Here is a 19,261-nt window from a genome sequence, read left to right as displayed (position 1 = left end):
TACCACAGGTTTATCCCCGAATTCTCTCGAATAGTCCAGCCCATCACCGCCTTGTTAAAGAAAAACAAACGTTTTGAATGGTCTACCGAGGCGGAACAAGCTTTCCAGAATTTGAAGACTAGATTTATCTCTGCACCGATCTTAAAACATCCTCGCCCAGAACTCCCCTACATCGTTGAAACTGATGCTTCGAGCCTTGCCATGGGGGCAGTTCTATCACAAAAGGACCCAGTAACCAATCAGTTGCATCCCGTGGCATTTTGGTCCCGCAAATTCTCGCCTCCTGAAATCAATTACACTATTACTGATAAGGAACTTCTAGCTATCAAGTCCGCCTTTAAGGCTTGGCGGCATTATCTTCTGGGGGCCCGACACACCGTTACTGTGATTACAGATCACCGAAACCTGCAATATTTGAAAACCGCAAAAGCTCAATCCTCTAGGCAACTCCGTTGGGCACTATTCTTTGCCGAGTTTGACTTCATAATTACCTATCGACCTGGTACAAAAAACGGTAAAGCTGATGCCCTTTCTCGGATGGGAGTGGAAGAACATTTGATCAATCCTAAACCTGTACCTATCATTCCCGAACAAAGAATTCTAGGTGTAATCGCCACACAATCCATAGAGGAAGTTAAGGATAAAGCGAGGCTACTGGTAGCTCCAGCAGACATACAGAATTGGCATCTGCAGGGAAAGGACTTTACGGTGAAGGACAACCTATTATATTTCCAAGAACGGTTATACCTGCCCAGCACAGATTTACAGAAAAAGGTAATCTCTTGTTATCACGATTCTTTAATGGAAGGACATCCCGGTATGACCAAGACCTCGGAAAAGATCAAGCGCTACTTCTGGTGGCCGTCTTGGAAAAAAGATATCAGAGACTTTATAATGTCCTGTGGAGTATGCACCCAAAACAAGAGTCAAAAGGAAAAACCAGCCGGCCTCTTACGCCCTATTGACATCCCGCCTCGCCCTTGGCATACGCTTTCTATGGACTTCATCACCGATCTACCTCCATGCTCCGGATACAATACGATCCTAGTAATCGTGGACCTATTCTCCAGCATGGGGTCTGGCATGGATTCACATGCTCATGCTCATGAATGTTCCCCGTCGTCAGGCTGGGAATCCTCGGTAAAGAAAAAACCAGTATCAGTTTAGTTTCTGATCTGTCGTTCGTAGTAGTAACCAATCACTGGTCTCTGCGTCATACTGACCACAGCAATGACTGCCCTCTACCTAAGCACCGCTTCTGGCAGCCATCTTCAGATTTTTACCGCACGTTCATGTGTTGGGATCCTCGTGCTATTGCTCTCGAGCGTTAGTGCTATTTTTTCACGTTTTTTCCTCAAAAAACTTCGTTTTTTCGGTCAAAAGAGCCTCAAGCTCCACCGACTCTCCATCCGATCAACGGGGACCCGTGTCGGATTCGTCTGCGCCCCTCAAGGGTGAAGATTTCGTCGAGCTACGCTTGGAGGACTCCAGAAGCTTCTCAGGCCCGGACATGGCCCAGGAGAAGGGAAGCTCGACGCCCGGAAAGCTGTTCAGGGTCTGCCCTGGATGCCAGCTGGAGGACGAACACCCCTTTTGTCTCTACTGCTTACATGAGGACAAGACGCACGTGGAGAAGGACTGTGCGTTTTGCGGCAATATGTCGGAGCGGACCATGAAGGACCGCCATCAACGTCTCGCCAACTGGCTGGAAGGGAAGAGCCCGTCAGGCGAGAAGAAGAGGAAGAAATCCGAGCGGTCTTCTAAGACCTTTGAGGACGCCCCGGCGACGGGGGTCCAACACAAGGCCAAGCACCGCGAGTCCGCTGGTACCGGGAGCGCCGAACGGTCGGGCTCTACGGGCACCAGGCAGGGCGCACCCTCCCCGGCACCTTCAACCACGAGCCAACGCTCTGGGTCGGGTAAGAGGAAGGGCGAGCACCCAGCAAAGCTCCTGGAGAGGCCCCGGTCGAGCTTGAAGGCCCCATCGGAGGGGGAGCGAGGCAGTGTCCCCCCCCCCCTCAAGGATAAGGCGGTGAGCGCACCTAAGGTGGTGAAGGCCTTAATCCATCCGGCCAAGCCCTCTATCGATACTGTCGCGGCGACCCTGGCTCAGCCTGTGGAGGCTACACCAGTGGGGGCGACCTCTGGGCTCAGAGTCTCCCTGCCACCGCAGAGGGAGTCCTCTTTTGTGCCCATCGATAGGACCCCCGTGAAATCCCCGGCGGGGAAGAAAAAGGAGGGGCAGGGCATCGTCATAGATTCGGCTTCAACCTCGGAGGAAGAGCTGATCGAGGTCTTAAGCCACGGCCTTGGCGTGGAAGAAGACCGGCCCGTCGGGATGGATCCCGACGCGGGTGACGACGACATCGTCGAGGGTGCTGACGGGGTCCCTGATCGCCCGTCGGATTCCCCTCTGCCAGCGCCGCAGGACAACTCGGCGGCCATTTTGTTGGCTATACAGTCCTTATGCTCAGAGATAAGGACGAGACTACCGTTGCCGACGGAGGAACCTCTCCCGTCGGGGGATCCTGAACCGGGACCTTCTGGCGTTCCCCCGCCCAAGAAAAGAAGGATTCAGAGGATCTACCGTCGTCACCTCCCACCAGGGCTTCTCCTCCCGACGAGATTGGTTCGTTCCACTCCATGATCGCCAGGGCATCTGAGCTTTTCCAACTCTGCCCTGAGGAGAAGAAAAAGGAAGGATTCCTTTATCAACGGCGCAAGGCCAAGAGGAAGACAGTCCTCGCGGTGCCTCTACTGGACGACATTTGGGATGAGGGCCTCGCCCTCCTCAAGAACCCTTCCACTACGCCAGCTAGAAGAGACCGGTACGAGAAGAAGTACCGGGTCCCGGACGCGGCCCCCCTGTGCCTCCGGGCGCAGCCTACCCCGGACTCCGTCGTTTCCGCGGCAGCCAGGAAGAAATCGGGGGGGGTGCGGCCTCCACATCGACTTCCCCACCGGACGGCGAGGGAAAGAAATTGGACACTATGGGACGCAGGGTCATCTCGTCTGCAGCGACGATGATTAAGGCGGCCAACGCCTTGGCTATCGTGGCCCGCTACGACAGGGAGCTATGGTACAAACTGGCTCCCCTGCTGGACTTCCTACCGGACGACAAGAGGGCGGAGGCCCTGGAGATCCTACAGGAAGGTGAGGTGGCGTCGGATCACGCCATCACCATTGCGACGGACATCGCCGACACTGGATTTCGCCAGTTGGGCAACGGCGTGTGCCTTAGGCGGCGTGGATGGCTCAAGGCTACGGACTTCCGTCAAGACGTGCAGACCAGAGTCCTGGACATGCCGTTCGATGGGAACAACCTGTTTGGGAAAACAGTGGACGACTCCCTTCAGGCCATTAAAGCGGACACTGAGACGGCCCGGGCCCTTGGGGTTCTGCAGCAACGACGGACGCCCTTTCGGAGCAGCGGAGGCAAGGGTGCCTCCAAAGGTTCCGGCGGCGGTTTCTCCACCTACCGTCAAGCGGCCCGCTCGTTGTCTCAGGAGGCCTACAGAGGACGAGGCAAGTCTGGCGGACCCCGCCGTCGTCGCCAAGGAGGTCAAGGCGGCAAAGCCTCGTCGAAACCGGATTGAACCGACCGCGGGGTCGGGCCCCCACCGATGCACCCCGGTGGGAGGCCGGCTGACGAGCTTCGTCAGCATGTGGGAGTCCATCTCCATCGACCGTTGGGTGCTGGACGCCTTAGCCCGGGGCCACGCGCTCGAGTTTCAAAGAAGGTGCCCGCGCGTCCCCCCCGTGGCCAGGAAAGAGCTTCACGTCCCTCAGCTTCTCCTGGAGGTAAGGGCGATGCTCAGGAAGGGCGCCATCTAACTCGTCCCAAAGAGGCTTCGGGGCTCCGGAGTTTACTCGAGATACTTCCTCGTGAAGAAGAAGACTGGAGGATGCCGCCCCATCCTAGACCTGCGACGTCTGAACAAATTCATCAAGGCGCAGAAGTTCCGGATGGTCACCCTCCAGCACGTCCTGGGTCAGCTAGAGGAAGGAGACTTCCTGTCGTCGTTGGATTTGGAGGATGCCTACTTCCATATTCCCATCCTGAAGGGGCACCGAAAATTCCTCAGGTTTGTGGTCCAAGGGCGTCACTACCAGTTCAAAGCCCTCCCCTTCGGACTACGGTCGGCACCCAGGGTATTCACCAAGTGCCTTGCACCGGTGGCGGCGCAGCTGCGCCGCGAGGGGATCCACGTCTACCCCTACCTGGACGACTGGCTCATTCGAGCCAAGACGAGGGAGCTCGCCGTGGAGCACACGGCAAGGACCGTCCAACTTCTCACGGACCTGGGATTCTCCGTGAACTACGCCAAGTCCCACCTGGTACACGCGCAAAACGCACTGTTTCTGGGAGCGAAGCTCGACACAGTGTCCCTTTTGGCCTCCCCGTCGGAGGAAAGGACCAGGTCCATCCTGGGCAAGGTACAGCGGATGTTGGCTTCCGACGCGGCCAAGGTGAGGTCCATCAAGTCCCTCCTCGGAATGATGTCTTCTTGCATCTACCTCATTCCCATGGGCAGGCTCCGGATGCGCCCGTTGCAGGAGTTCCTGGACGCGCGCTGGATCCAAACGACGGGCGGCTTCGAGGAGAGGATCACACTCGGCGAGAATTTCCGCTGAGCGGTCCGGTGGTGGGGCACCCACGCGCATCTGACGGCGGGCATGGACTTCCGGACCCCAGACCACCAGGAGACAGTGACCACGGATGCCTCCCTGGAAGGGTGGGAAGCGCACACCGAAAATCTGCACGCGAGAGGCCTTTGGCTCCCGACGGAGAAATCCTTACATATCAACGTCCTGGAGCTCCGTGCAGTGTTCTGGGCCCTCAGGTCCTTCCTTCCGTCCCTCAAGGGCAAGGTGGTGAGGATCTTCACCGACAACACCACCACCATGTTTTACATCAGGAAACGGGGCGGAACCACGTCCCCAGCACTGTCCAAGGAGGCGCAGGACCTGTGGCATTGGGCCGTCGCCCAAAGGATGTTTATGGTGCCGTTTCATCTGGCAGGGATAAAAAACACATTGCCGACTCACTCAGCAGGGAGCTGCGCTCGTGCCACGAGTGGGAACTACGGCAGGATCTAGTGGATCGCCTCTTCCGACGGTGGGGCACACCACAGATCGACCTGTTCGCGACGGCGACGAACTCCAAGTGCCGGGGATTCGCCAGCAGGTTTCCCCAGGCGAGGAGCATGGCCGATGCTTTCTCATTCCCCTGGGAGGGCCTGTTCCTCTACGCGTTCCCTCCTTTGCCACTGCTAATCCGGCTCTTCAACCAGCTCAAGAGGTCACGGTGCAGGATGATCCTCGTCGCACCTTCGTGGCCGAGGCAGATATGGTTCCCGGACCTTCTGGACTTGTCAACGTCCCCGCCAATCAAGCTGCCGGTGGACGCGGATCTACTCTCCAGGGAAGGAGGCGCCATCCTCCACCATGATCCGAAATCGCTGAACTTGCAGGCCTGGCTCCTGCAGCGCTAGAGTTTGGAGGATACGACATACCGGCCGACTGCAGAGAGGTTCTTGCAAAGGCCAGGGCGTCCTCGACTCTTAAATGCTACGGACACAAATGGAAGAGGTTCTCTGTCTAGTGCCACGCACAGAAGATTAACCCTCTACGGATTACGGCTCCCCAGGTACTGCCGTACCTGCTGACGCTGGCCAAAGCTGGACTGGCACACGCGTCCATCAAGATTCATCTTGCTGCGATCTCCCGATACACCAGAACCACGGGGCGGACGTCCTTGTGGTCTCATCGTCTGGTGAAAGAGTTCATGAAGGGACTGTTCAGATCGTTCCCGCCGGTGAAGGCTCCGGCCCCGGCGTGGGAGCTCAACGTGGTGCTGACCAAGCTCATGGGACCTCCGTTCGAGCCTCTGCACTCGGCCCCGTTGAAGTTTGTCGTGGAAAACAGCGTTTCTTGTGGCCATCACCTCCGCACGACGGGTGGGAGAGATCCAGGCCCTTTCCTGCAAGGCCCCGTACTTGACTTTTCACGACACGAGGGTAGTGCTCAGGACGCACCCCTCCTTCATGCCCAAGGTACCGTCGGACTTCCATCTCAACGAACCCTTGGTGTTGCCTGTGTTCTTCCCGTCGCCTTCGTTGCCGGCTGAGAGGACTTTGCACTCGCTGGATGTGGCTAGAGCGCTGAAGTTCTACGTGGACCGCACGAAGTGTTTTCGGAAGACGTCACAACTCTTTGTGAACTTTGGACCTGTCAATCAGGGGAAGGCTCTCTCAAAGGCTTCCATTTCCAGATGGCTCTCCGGCTGTATCATGTACTGTCATCGGTTGGCAAACTGACCGCTGCCTGGCCGTCCGAGAGCCCATTCCACCAGAGCGATCGCAGCTACCACGGCGTTCCATTCTGGTGTGCCCCTGCTGGACATATGCAGGGCTGCTACGTGGAGGTCGACGCACACCTTCACGAAATTCTACTGCGTCGATCGGGATTCCAGGGAGGAGTCCAGGGTCGGCCAAGCAGTGCTGCGCAACCTGTTCGCCTGAGGTGAGCCTGGTGAGGAGGTAAGATGCTCAATGTTGAGTTTGATGTAATGCTTAATGTTGAGCCTTTGCCACCTCCCGTGGTTGTGCATGTGTGTACTGCTATGTATTCTTTATTCATGAGCATGTGAATCCATGCCAGACCCCATGCTGGAGAAGGAAGAAGTTACTTACCTGTAACTGTTGTTCTCCAGCATGGGTTTGGCATGGATTCACATGCAAACCCTCCCGCCTACCCCTCTGCGGCTCTTCACTTGGTCATACTGCCACTTCACGTGCTTCCAAATCTGAAGATGGCTGCCAGAGGCGGTGCTTAGGTAGAGGGCAGTCATTGGCTGTGGTCAGTATGACGCAGAGACCAGTGATTGGTTACTACTACGAAAGACAGATCAGAAACGAAACTGATACTGGTTTTTTCTTTACCGAGGATTCCCAGCCTGACGACGGGGAAAATTCATGAGCATGTGAATCCATGCCAGACCCATGCTGGAGAACAACAGTTACAGGTAAGTAACTTGTTCCTTCTCCAAGATGGCGCATTTCATTCCACTCAAAGGCTTACCAACAGCAGCAACTCTGGCCCGAGAATTTCTCGAAAACATCGTCCGACTGCACGGTTTTCCTTCAGTTCTAATTTCGGATCGAGGTAGTCAATTTATTTCTCATTTTTGGCGAAGTTGCTGTCGGTCGGCTCAAATTGATGTGAGACTTTCGACCAGCCACCACCCTCAAACCGACGGACAAACCGAGAGGACCAATCAAACTCTGGAACAGTATTTGCGCTGCATGCTACAAGAAACTGAAAAAACCTGGAAAGATATCCTTTGGATAGCCGAATATGCCTACAATAACTCTGTCCACTCGGGAACTGGAAAGACCCCGTTTTTTCTTTTATACGGTAGTCCCCCTCGAACCTCGGAGTTGGATCCACTCCAAGATCTTGGAACACCAGCAGTAGACCACCTGCATTCTACAATCACCCAAGCCTTTAAGGAAGCCGTTTCTCACCTTCAAAGGGCTAAAGAACAATACAAGAAAGGAGCAGACCAACATCGGAAGGAAGCCCCCCAATATCAAGTAGGAGATCAAGTCTGGTTATCCACCAAATATCTACCTCTAAAAGGACCACGCACATTCAACCCAAGATACCTTGGTCCCTATTCCATCACTACCATAGTAAATCCAGTAGCGGTCAAGTTGGACTTGCCCCCTCACATGAAGATACATCCGGTCTTCCACGTCTCTCTGTTAAAACCCGTGCAACCTCAAACCCGACTAACTACATCTCCAAAACCTATTCTAGTTGATGGAGAACTCGAGTTTGAAGTCAAAAGCATCCTGGATTCCAAGATCTCCAAATCTAAACTATTTTACCTGATTGACTGGAAAGGCTACGGTCCCCAAGAAAGATCCTGGGAACCTGCAGAATATGTCCACGCGCCTCGTCTAATCAAAAGATTTTCATCGAACATTTCCTAACAAGCCCAAACCCCCGGAGAAGCCCGGTTTGGGAGGGGCCTTGAGGGGGGGTGCTGTCATGATCTCTGCTTCCAAAAGATCAGGACTTGCCCGACTCCCTTGGAAGCAGACCCATAACCCCGGTTCCGAGTGCCAGCCAGTCCCAATTGAGACCTTTTGGACCCTGTCCTGGCGCCAGTGGCACCAGGCTCATAAAGATGCTCAGTCCCAGCGCTGGAAGCGCCGGGCTCATAATGCTTGGGTGGACTTACCTGCAGCAGACCATGCTGCTTACTTACCTGCCAGTTGAACCCCTGATCCTCTTCTGTTTGGGACTACTTTTCCTGTTGGGTGGGGCAGGAGCCACTCCCTAGGTTCAGAACACTGGAACTCTTCTGGAAAGCAGGAACTCTTTTCTTACCTAGGCGTGGCTGTGGAAGGAGACACCTAAGCACTACAGGAGGCTATTTAAACCACACCCGATGGATGAATCTTGCTTTGTGTTATTCTGCATTCTCTGCAGCAGAACGCTCATCGTGTCTTCTGCTTCTGATCCTGGGCCTAAAGGAACAAAGGCTTACCATCCTGGAATCCAGTCTTCAGCAGCACCTGTAAAGACAAAGAAAGAACAGGTTAGCACTACGGTCTTCAGTGGCAGCGCATCTCTTACCTGGTCCATCGGCTGTCACCAACGCCTCGCGCTGCATTCCGGCATCTGAAAGACAAAGGCTTACCTACGCATGCTCCGGAGGTCTTCGCACTGCATTCCGGCATCTGAAAGACAAAAGCTTACCAGCTCTTCGCACGCTCCGGAGGCCTTCGGCGCTGCATCCCGCATCTGAAAGACAAAAGAAGGTGTGTTTAAAGACATTGGGCAACTTTATTACTCACGTGCCATTACTCCTTTCCACGCCAAATCCAGTGGGTATTCCAGCACCCTTCAGCTCCCTAAAGCTCCGAACTTGTACCTGCAAGATAACAGGGACAGTTAGTGCGCATCGTGAAGCAGGCTACAAGCGCTTACTTACGTGCTTCCAGGCGCTTCTATTCCTCACGCGGGTTCGATCCTCAACTCTCATCAGCCCGCCATCCGCCATCGCCGGAACCCTGCAAAACAAGAGATATCATTACAAAAGACTTTTAAGACATTTGAAGTGCCCAGAACTTACCGTTCGTGCAGTTAACGATGGGCAGCAGTCCTCTGAGGTCAAGAGGCCTGCACCCTTATCCAGTGAAGAAACTGGTTACGGCACCCTGCCCCGAGGCAGATGGAGAGCTCGGCGTTCACTTACCTAAGGTGAGGGCGTTAACCTTTGGGGTTCTACAGGAGAAGAGAAAGGGAAGAGGAGAGAGGCACCCAATAACCCCAGTTCATTAATCCCATATTTTCTATCTGCAGACATCTTACTCTTCAAGTCAGACATACAGTGCACAGAGGTCCAGCCCCAAGAGCCAACCGTGTGTTACACATCACCTTTGAAGATACGGCATTCACCCAGTCAAGACCGGCGCCTCTGCGGGAATCAGGTGAGCGTTACACTCTACCTCTCCTCTGAAAACTAAAGCCCTCCCTTGATAGAGCAAAAACTGAATTCTACCTTACCTTCATTGACTCACTCCAACCATCCTTGCTTTGTATACGGTACCCCAAAGTCACTTGACCTAAACCTATCACTATCAACTCCCCTCGCAGCTAATTACCTAGCTAAATAATTCACTGCAAAGATTTCCAAAGTTAGAGACTCTCTGCTGGCCTTCCTCACACTACCTCCTTCGTTCTACACTCTGTCTACGTCACCATTATCCTCTGCCTCTATATCCCAATTGTCACACAAATACTGAAGTCCTATCTCTACTCTCGAAGGCTAACCCCTCTTGTCCCCCGTTCGACCGTCTTGCTCCTCAGCTAGTCAAGCCTATTGCCTCTTTAGTGGCCTCTCACCTCGCTGTACTCTTGAAGCTATTCTTTGACTCCGCTTGCTTTCCCTCTAGCTTCAATGTGGATACATCATCCCTCGCCTAAAAAAAGCAACAGCCTGACCCGAACCTACCTGTTAGCTTTCACCCTGTCTCGCTCCTTCCACACTACTATGAAGTGTTCAAATGGATTCTGTGCAACCTTCTTACACATTTTGTAGACATCCATAACCTTGCAGGCTCCCTACAAGCAGGTTTCTGCTCCTGTCACTCCACGGAAACTACTCTCATGAATGTCTCCACCTTCATCGCCTCTGAGCACTCCAACCTATCCTCTATCCTAATTCTCCTTGACCTGGTTGCTTCCTTTGACACTGGTAGTCACTCTGAAAATCAAGCCCTTGCCTGGATTGAATCCTACCTGGAACCTTGCCTGTCTCCTGGAACAATAACACCTCTCAACTCACTCCTCTAACTGTTGGTGTTCCACTGGGCTCTGTCTTGAGTCCTCTCCTCTTTACATTCTACATCTCTGCTCTTGGTGCACTCATTTTCTCCTTTGCGTTCTCGTACCAACTCTTCACAGATGACACCCAAATCTTCTCTTTTTCTGAACTGTCCTCTGATCTCTTTATTAAAATTCCAACTGTCCCTATGTCATTAAATATTGGATGGCTTTGCAGTCTCCAAAACAGAAGTGCTCTTCTTCCCTGTAAAATGCTTTAATTTCAAATGGACTGTGTCCTCCCACGTATTACCCATCTTTGATATATATCTCCAGCTTTGCTGCTTCAGAAAAATAAATTCTCGAGAGAGGGTGGTGTATGCAGTATCGTCACGTCGATGTCCCCTGAGGGCCCTGTCAATCGTCGACATCATTATCAGCATATATAGCACATGCAGCGCCCATTGGTTTCAATTCCGTTTTTCTGAGCTTACAGCTTTGAGTAATTTACAGCGCGCTTCAATTTTTTCATCAGGAAAAAATGTCTTCATCAACCCCTTCAGCACCAAAGTCGGGTTTTGAAAAATGCCACGACTGTGGATCAAAAATGTCTATCACAGATCCTCACTGCGTCTGTCTGTAGTGTCTCGGCTCTGGACATTGTACCGACGACTCTGGGTCTTGTCAAGCATGACATAGAAAGCTCTCGGGGAGTGTTGAGGGAAACTGACGGTGGGGAAAGTGGCTTCTAAGTCTCCTTCGAAGAGAGAGGGAAAAAGTCTGGCGATTCTAGACTCTTCCCAGCGTAAGAAACAGAGTTCCTGATCGAGGAGTCAATCGTGGCAATCTTTGTCTTCTTCCTCAAAGAAGGCGTAGAAGAGATCATAGGTCTCCTTCAACTTTGAGCGATTCCTCTACAGAGGTGATCAGATGCCCAACAAAGTCCGATTTCCCCAGCAAAGTGGGACGCATTTCGGTCAGAGATGATGCATATTTTCGAGACTGCGGCCTTGACTCCCTCAAAAGAAACGCACGAGAGCCATGCCTCGGTCGCTCCAAGGGACGACAAAGGGAAGTCGAAGGCTACAATTTCGAAGCAGAGCACGAAGCTGGCAATACGTAGAGAAGGTTCTTGACCCGATGAGAAGTCGTTGAGTGTCGACGTCTCCGGAACAGAGTACCTCTTTGGTACCTCTGAAGAAACATAAAGCATCAAAGACCTTGACGATTGTGTCTGACTCCGACAGAGTCGGACCAGCTGACGCTAGAGTCGAAGACAGTGCTGAATAAATTGGCGCCATTTTCTAAGCCGTCTTCAACACCGTTGATTATTATTCTGACTTTGTTGCAGTTCTTGGCATACAAGATGGGCCTATCCCTAAACACTTTTTTAAGTCTGTCTTCGATTTATGAGGAGGAACAACCCTCTGAAGAGGATTGCCCTCCTTTTGGCTTGGAATTTGGCAGAAGAGCTAATTTCAGGTGAGTCAAAAATGAGAGACTTGTATGACAATCTCCAGACAGCAAGTGGTTTGGATGCCTCACATGAACTAGAATTTGGCAGGCCTGACCCCTGAGCATGCAGGTTCATCCTACAGAAGGCTCATGAGTAAAGTCACTGAGTTTATGGGTTGGAGCAGGCCTTCCCCTGCATATGAACAAGATGATATGACCGACATATTGGATCAGGTTCCACAGAAGGACCTAATTTTGCCTTTTCCTATGACACTGCAGAGAAAAGTTGCTGCTAACTGGGAGACCCAGAAGCTGGACCGGCGGCTCGCAAAAACTTTGCAAGGAAATACAGGCCCTCCAGCACTGGTCCAGAGTACCTGTCCAAGCATCCCACTCCTGAAAGCTTAGTAGTTTAGGCAGCGAAGTCAATGAGGCAATTGACTTGTCCCTCTATCCCCCCGACTTGTACTCTGTCCAGATTCACTTTAAGCCTGTGGGACTGTTGCCATGCCGTCTGATCACATCCCGGAAGGTGAAGAAAGGGACGGCTTCCTGGCGATCATTAAAGATGTTTAGGAACAATGGGAGAATGTCTCCAGTCAGGGTTGGATCCATGGCTGCTAGCACAGTAGTATGCAGATTTGCGTGGTTGATTAAGTCGACCTTTTCATCAGATGTGCAGGCTAGACTGCTCAATATACCCTTTGACAGCTCGAGGTTGTTTGCCAACAAGGTGGATGAGCGTTTGGAGAAGCTGCAGACCTCGAAGGCGGCGGCTAAATCCCTTAGCTCCGCCAATAGACAACCTCAACACCGCTACTCAGGCTCATCTTCCTGGAGTGTTAGGTCCTTTCGTTATTATTCCTCAATCGGAAGAGAAAGAGGGCAGGTTGGACAAAGGGGCCAGAAAAAAGAAAATTCCCTTGTGGTGGACGAGGAAAAAGTGCTAAATCAGCCCTAGCAGAGGCATCCTTACCCTCAGCCGCTGCTGCCTCTAAGCCACTCTGATGCCTTGACCCACAAGACCCTGGTGGGGGGCAGGATTTCTCAGTATCTGAACAAATGGTGGGGCATTACTTCAGATGCGTGGGCACTGGAGACGGTAGCCCAAGGTTACTGCCTTACTTTTCAAAAAAGGCCTCAGGATCATTCACCGGGATACAACTCAGTCAAAATTCTGGATCAGCTCCTTGTGCAGGAAATTTTAACCCTGCTAGATAAAGGTGCAATAGAACATGTACCTGTAGCGCAGAGGAACAAGGGTTGGTATTCCCCTCTTGTTCTGATTCCCAAGAAGAACAGAGGCTTGAGACCCGTCTTGCACTTAAGAAAATTTAACAAGTTCCTCAGAAAGAACAAGTTCAAGATGGTTACACTTTCTCAGATTCATCAGGCTCTCCAACTCCAAGACTGGTTGGTATCATTGGACCTTCAGGATACTTGCTTTCATATGCCAATTCATCTCAAGCACAAAGTACCTGAGGTTTGCGGTTGGTGGGGCTCATGATCAGTTTCGAATTCTGCCATTCGGCTGACCTCCGCCCCGAGGGTTTTCACCAAGTTGAAGGCGGTAGTTGCAGCGAGTCTCAGTAGAGGAGGGTGGGGGGGGGATTATAAGTCTTCCCCTACCTGGACGATTGGCTGATCAGTCATTGTTCACCTGAACAAACCCAGGAACATCTCAGTATCACCTGACACTCCCTTCACAGACTGGGCTTCTCACTCAAATAAAAGAAGTCCCATATGATACTATTCCAAATACTCCAATGTATTGGAGCAGTTCTGGGTACTTCCTCAAGGAAAGCTTTCCTACCCTCTGTATGGCGAAAGAATGTCCTGATAATGACTGACAACACAGTGGCCATGTACTACCTCGGAGGTGTAGGGTTACTACCACTGTGCAGAGAGGCAGTGCAGCTCTGGCAGTTCACCTAGCCGGAGAGCAGAACATGGCGGCGGATGCTCTGAGCACGCAGAACAGTCTCCCACGAGTGTGAACTAGCTCAGGAAGTCCTTCAAGAGATCTTCACCCTTTAGGGAACCCCTCAAGTGGATCTGTTAGCGACCACTGCCAACCGGAAGTGCGAGCTGTATTGCTCAAGGACATTTTCCCCAAGAGGAGCTCTCGTAGATGCATTCGTGGTGTTATGAAATTTCCACTCGTATATGCGTTTTCTCCAGTCCTTGTCTTTCCACACGTGATCAGGAGGTTGAGAAAGTTCGGGAAATCCATAATCCTAATTGCTCTGTGGATTGGGCCAGGAGGACGTGGTACCCGGACCGTATGAACATGTCCATCTACCCTCCAATACGTCTTCCACAAAGAGGATCTTTTCTCGCAAGAGGAAGGTTGGGTTCTCCATCCAGATGTCAAGACACTCAGCCTTCACACATGGTTTCTAAGAAGCTGAGATACAAGGTTTGGGTCCTCCCAGATGACGTAATGGAGATTTTGCTTTCGGCCAGAAGGCCAGCAACCAAATACTTTTACCGGTGCCAGTGGAATAAATTCAGCAGCTGGTGCAGAGATAATAATGCAGATCCATTCCAATGTGAAACTCTTATGTTGCTCTCTTTTCTGTTGCATTTAGGCAATCTGGGGCTCCAGATTGCAACCATTCAGGGATAACTGGCTGCACTTTCTATTTTCAAGAACTCCTCGGAAGAGGATTCTTATTTTAAAATCCCATTGATTGTGTAATTCTTAAAGGGCCTTATTCCATTTAATGTTCCTGTTTGAGACCTAAATCTTGTATTAAAGTTCTTGACATGTATCCCATTTGAGCCTTTAAATTCATGTCCACTAAAAACTTTCCTGCTTATCGCAGTAACATCAGCCCGCAGGGTAATTGAGTTGCAGGCCCTTTCTTTTAAGTCTTCTCATACTACTTTTTGTAAAGACAAAGTTGTCCTTAGGGTAAAATCTTCTTTTCTACCGAAGATAGTCTCCGACTTCCAATTGTCACAAAAAAATAACAATGCGAACATTCTATCCTCATTCAGATAAAGAAGAGGAGCGATTACTTAGATTAGACCCGAGAACGGCTTTAAGTTTCTATATTTCAAGAATGGCTAAACGTCAAGTTGATAAACTTTTTATTGGATATACCGGTCCAAAATTGGGCCTTGTAGTCACCAAACAAACAATATCCAGATGGATAATCTTGGCTATTGGCGGGTGTTATAGGCTAGCGGGAAAAGACCCGCCGGAGGGCCTACGGGTTCGGCAACTTCTGTGGTCTTTCAAAGGGGTGTCCCAATTAATGATATTTGCTCTGCGACCACTTAGTCTACAATCCATACCTTTGTTAAACATTACTGCCTGGATTCTACCTCGAGTCGGGGAGGACTTTTTTGCAAAAGCTGTCATCCATTCAGTCCATGATAAACCCGAAATTAATTGATACTCCCACCTCCAAAACAAGCACTGCTTTGGAAGTCTATCCAAGATGAGGAATACTTACCCCTGGTAACGTTCTTTCAATTGGATGTTCCTCCCACGTATTCCTCATCACCCCTCCCATCCTACCCCGCTATACAATTTACGTGTATTAGACTCTAGTCTTTCTGAGAGCCTATGGTCTTTGGTACACCTGGTAATTCCTCTAAAAAGGGGAAAGAAAAACAGAACTGAAGCCAACGGGCGCTGCATGCGCTACTTATGCTGATGATGTTGACGATCGACTGAGGCCCTCGAGGGACATTGATGTGATGATACTGCATAGGGCGCCCCCTGTCTAATTTATTTTCCGAAGAACCAAAGCTGGAGAGATATATATTAAAGATGAGGAATATGTTGGAGGAAAATCCAATCGAAAGAACGTTACCAGGGGTAAGTAACTTGTTCTACTTCCCCTGCCTATAAAGCTGCCACATGACACTCTCTCCTACTCTTCTTCATCTAGAAACCTCAGCGTCATCCATCACCCGTCTCACACCTTTGCTACCTTAATTTCCAAAACTGCAACTGCGGCTTGCCTCAACTTCCTAAATATTAGGATAATCTGGAATTACGTTCCTTTGAACATCGCCAAGCATCTCTTGATCACTCTCGTCTCCTGTAAACTGGACTATTGTGACAACATCCTCTTTGGTCTCCCCAACTATGCTCTGTCTTCTTGACAAGATCATTAACTTTGCTACCAGGACTCTTTGAACTTCCTCACGTCACACCAGCTTCCTTGCACCATCACCAGGCTGGATGGCTGACGATGCAAAACTGGGCCAGGTTTAAATGTTTTCTCCTAGTTCTCAAATCTATGCAAGCTAAGGCACCACACTGTATGTATTCTGCTCTGTCCAACACTACAAGCCTCTATTCTGCTCTGCTTCCACGACTACCCTTGCTTGTGGAACTTCGCCCTCAATGTGCGTCCTCCCATTTACATTCTTTCTCGCTTTTTGAACTACTTGCATGGAATTCTCTTCTCCCGGACATGGATAAATAGCCCCCAAACAAGACTAAAAGCCTACCTCCTGTCTTCCGAGTTACCCTCTTAACCTACTTCTCATCTGCCTTCTAGCTAACTTTCTTTCTTCACCTCGAAGCTGTCTTTGTCCCTCACTTTCTCTGCCTCCACTTTGGCACTTTATCCATCATGGTCTCACCCCTAACACAGTTGGCCGCACCGCCTACTTGTGCTTAAACATTTCTAAAGTTGGTTGTCCTTCATGGTATCCAGTGATTCCCTCGAATATAAAGAATCGAATGCAAAATCCTTGAAAAAAATGTATCGAAAAAATGCTTTTTTTGTAGGTAAAGATTTTTTTTTTAAATTAAAATTGGTTTTAAGGGGTAGAAAACAGGGGTTGGGGGGACCCCCCATTAAAAAAAGAAAAACATGCATTTTCTAATGCATTTTTTCCCCGAGGCTTTTGCATTCGATGCTTTGGATGTCGAGGCTATCACTAGGAACTGTCCATCTATGTATGTCCACCCATGTATTGCCCGGGTGACTGTTCCTGCACAACCTGGTTAGAATGTTACTTGAACTCACCCCATTGTAAAAAGCTGCCTGCTTCCTGTCAAATCTGATTTTTGTATCTCTATGTTCTTTTGTGATGAAGAGCATTGTTCCTCCCTGTAAATAAAGTAAATTAATGACTAAAAATAGAAAAAGTTAAGTAAACACACGACAATCGATTGCCATTAATTTGGAAAGACAAATGCACATTTGTACCTGTTAGCGAGAATGTTCATTTCTTTGCCAATTCCCTTTAACCTTAGAGACCCCCAGCTCTTTTGCTGGACTCGGGGCTTTTTAATTGTTTACTCCCGAGTGAGTGGGACTTCCCCCACTCCCTCCTGTGTTTTTCTGACTAGGACATTTTGGTTTCTTACTGTTCATTGGAGTCTGGCAAAAACTCAGTAGGCATCTGCTTTTTGCATGGTGACGCACAGCCACTGAGATGTGCCTTGGACTTCTCTTAATATTTAAATACATTTTCTTGGATGAACTGCTGTTCCCAAGAATAGTAAGATGACTTTTGTCTTACTTACCTTTTTATTTTGTAGGTAAAGCACACACCACCCTATGTGAAGTGCTGGGGCGTTACATAGTAACTCCTTATCCCACTTCTCATGTAACATTTTGTTACACTAACTTGAATGGCTGGTGGCAATGGTTTCTTTTTTTCTACCTTTGTGCCATGTATCTGCAGGCTGATTTCTCAGCTGCAGTAGATCATCCAAGAGTGACAATTTTTCCAAAATGGCCTCTGTCTACTTTTTTCAATAATTTCTTGTCAGTTAGTTTCTTCTGGTTTGTTACTCTGTTTGAACCAGGTTTGAGTCCTTTGTGCATTTTGCCTTTTGGCAGTCTTCATTCAACCCTGGAGTCCGCCCAGACTCCTGTGTCTGGAAAGGCAGGAGTGAGGGAGGGTCCCAGAACTTCCCTGTCCTTTGTCTCCAGGTGTGCCTGAGTGAAACCAGGTCTGATTGGCTGGCTGGCTGTCCAGGAGTACAGCCACCCTGCTGGGTGATTGACACCCTTAGGGCTGTGACTGAATGGGAACTTGCTTAAAAGGCAACGGTTTTTGGGACTAGATGCAGAGTCGACCACTGAAGAGCAACATCCGGCCAAGAAGACGTGAAGAGACGCCAGCAGCCCCCTCCTGGACCGTGAAGTGCCCAGTGCAGCCCTGCAGCTGGGTTGACCCCATATTCGTTTCGATTGGGAAGACCTCCCTTCGGCTGGTGGGACCAACTAGACTCGAGACCAGCTTCATTTTGGCGCAACCTCCTACTTGCTGTGACTTTCCAAAGCTGCAGAATCCCAATGCCTGGTGATCCCTGACCATAGAGTGCATTGTCTTCAGAAGTGCAAATCTGTCCAAATCTTTGTTGGCACCCAGAGGACCCTACAGAAGCAGGACACCTTCATCCAGAGGAGTCCCCTCACCAGAATGCAGGACTGAGGGATCAAGTAATTCAACCAGAGCTGTTTGTTCTTCTTTGGCGTCCGGAAAAATGTGCCAGAACCACAAAAGGCCCCGGAATCCAGGAGAATCCATTGCTGCAGAGCCCCTCTCCTGAGTGCAGCTGCAGTAGCCCACTAGATGTCCTCCCTTTCATTCCAACGACCAAGGACCAGGAACAAGTGTCTGCTACACTGCAACAGGAAGCCATCCAGCTGGAACCAATTCTTTAATTCTCAGGTACTGTGGGCCTTGGGGTACATCTACCTTTTGCCAATTGTGGTGCTTCCTAGCTTGGGGTGCTATTCTCAAACTTTTTGAGTTGACCTCCACTCAGCTGCTCTGGCCTCTCAGCTTGTGCTTCTTCAAGGTGGCTCCTCTTGATCTTTTGTGGTTTTATATATATTTATATATATATATATTTTTTTCTACTGAACTACTGACCATTTTGAAACAATGTCTAAGCGAGCATCAGAACTTTGAACTGGCCCATTGACCTTAGCTGTCCTGGCTCCCAAAAGGCTCCCTTTCTGAACCTATTGGCTTTGGCAGTGCTTGTCCCCCTCACAGGTTTTATTTCTTGAACACCATTATTGCTGGGATAAAAGACTGCCTACGTCCCTCTGGAAGAATCCAACTGTTTTATAACTTGCAAAGTATGTTCTGATCTGACTTTAACTTTTCCCTCCTTGAAACTCAATATTGTATGGTGATCACAAATAAGTCCTAATACTGACCTCAAATGACAGTGTGCTGGAATATGTTTAGCATAAGAAACGTTTACTCACCTACTTTATTGCTCTTGTTGAACTGAATCTTAATTTTTGATTTAATGTTACTATTAGTTGCTGCTTTTTAAAGCTAGTCTAATTATCCTTGTGTTTATTTGTATTTTAATTTTGTGTGTAAGAGTTTGCTTGGATACCTGTATTCACTAATTTAATTGTACAGCTCTACAGCTCACATTACCCCTCTTAAGATAAGCCTGGCTCCTCAGTCACTCTACTAACATGTGTGGTACAGGCCTATTTTAAAAAGTGGGTTACCT

The 19,261-nt window shown here is 50.1% G+C and overlaps 1 protein-coding gene across 4 annotated transcripts in view; it reads left to right on the top strand.

Annotated features, from left to right (window-relative positions):
* The window catches only part of RPRD1A (regulation of nuclear pre-mRNA domain containing 1A), an 897,566-nt gene that overhangs the window by 250,842 nt on the left and 627,463 nt on the right, over nt 1-19,261 (top strand). The window lies entirely within an intron of this gene.

The sequence above is a fragment of the Ambystoma mexicanum genome, chromosome 5q (genome assembly GCF_040938575.1).
Source record: "Ambystoma mexicanum isolate Mex_15411 chromosome 5q, UKY_AmexF1_1, whole genome shotgun sequence".
Classification (NCBI taxonomy): domain Eukaryota; kingdom Metazoa; phylum Chordata; class Amphibia; order Caudata; family Ambystomatidae; genus Ambystoma; species Ambystoma mexicanum.
Note: the sequence above shows the minus strand (reverse complement) of the source record. Positions and strands in the feature narration are given on the sequence as shown.